Source organism: Aureococcus anophagefferens (genome assembly GCF_000186865.1).
Source record: "Aureococcus anophagefferens unplaced genomic scaffold AURANscaffold_17, whole genome shotgun sequence".
NCBI lineage: Eukaryota > Pelagophyceae > Pelagomonadales > Pelagomonadaceae > Aureococcus > Aureococcus anophagefferens.
This window is the reverse complement of record NW_008705577.1, coordinates 17,981-19,355: the sequence shown is the minus strand read 5'-3', so window position 1 is coordinate 19,355 and position 1,375 is coordinate 17,981.

The window sequence follows — 1,375 nt, the reverse complement described above, 5'->3', positions numbered from 1 at the left end:
CGCCAGAGAGCCCCTACGGAGAGGATCGTGGGGAAAATACGCTTTTTCCCGGAACGACGTCGTAACGGCGACGCGGCGGACCGTTTCGCGCCTCGGCGCGGCGAGGGGCGGTGTAGATCTGTATTCTCGCGACGCGCACGCCAGGACGTACGCCCCGTCCACGTGGGCCACGCGTCCCTTTCGTTGCGCGGGCGTCGGCGCGCTCCTCGCGGAGCGGCAGAACGCGGTGCGGAGCTTTACGAGTCGCCCCCCTAGCGGAGGTCGCGGGGGCCGCGCCAGAAGGTGAAGACGTGGCGGAAGACATCCTCGGGCACCTCGAAGAAGAGGCGCTCGTGCAGGGAGGGGGTCGGCGGGAACGCGCGGCGGAACAGGAGGCGGCGGAAGGCCAGGAGGCGCCGGCGGAAGCCGAGGAGCTCCTGGCGGGGCAGGTCGACGTACGCCCGCCAGCTGCCGGCCGCGCGCATGGCGCGGAGCAGCCGGTAGCACCGCATTGGCATCGACCGCGGCCGCGCGAGGTCGACGGCGTCGACGTCCGCGCCGCGGCTCAGGAGCACGCGCGCAATGGCCGGTCTGTCGAGGAAGAGGCAGACCTCCAGAGGGGTGTAGCCGCCGTCCCGGAGCTCGATGTCCGCGCCCGCGTCGAGGAGCATCTCGGCGATGTCCGCGCGCCGGCAGTACGTGAGCGCGTGGCGCAGGCGCGGCGGATAGCCCACGACGAAGGCGTGCGCCGCGCCCGCGGCGAGGAGCAGCGACACGGCCCGCGCGTAGTTGTAGTGCAACGCTTGCCTGAGCAGACGGTCGAGCGTCGACGCGCCGACGAAGTCCAGCCAGTTCTGCGTGTCGAGTCGATCGTAGTGCTCCTCGAAGTGCTCGCGAAGCAATCGATGTTCGTCGGCTTCTTCGGCGGCGGACAGGGCCGGGAACGCCGGCGCGGTCTCGAACCACTCGCCCTGGTAGTAGAACTCATAGGAGACCTCGTCATAAAGCGGCGGCACGTCGGCCATGCTTTTAGACTTGGAAGCGGCACGGCCGGCTCCTTGGGGTACCTTGAAGGCCTCCTTGAAGGCGGCCTCTCCGCGGCGGCCTCGCGCGACTACGCACTGACTAGGCGCCCTTACGTTACTCAACTAACCTACCGTGGCGTAGCTAAACTACCGTCGAGGATGTCGCTCATCATGCGCTGGCGCAAGTGGGGGATGTCGGCCTGGCTGAAGTTGAGCGGCAGGCCGAGGGACAAGTAGTTCGCGTAGAACGCGACGAACACCCCGCAGCTGTTGGCGTCCCTCTGGACGGGTGTCACCGACAGCGTGTCGACGAACGTGAACTCGTCGGGGAGGGGCACGCCCTTCTCGGCCTCGTGCTCGTCGCGGAGGTA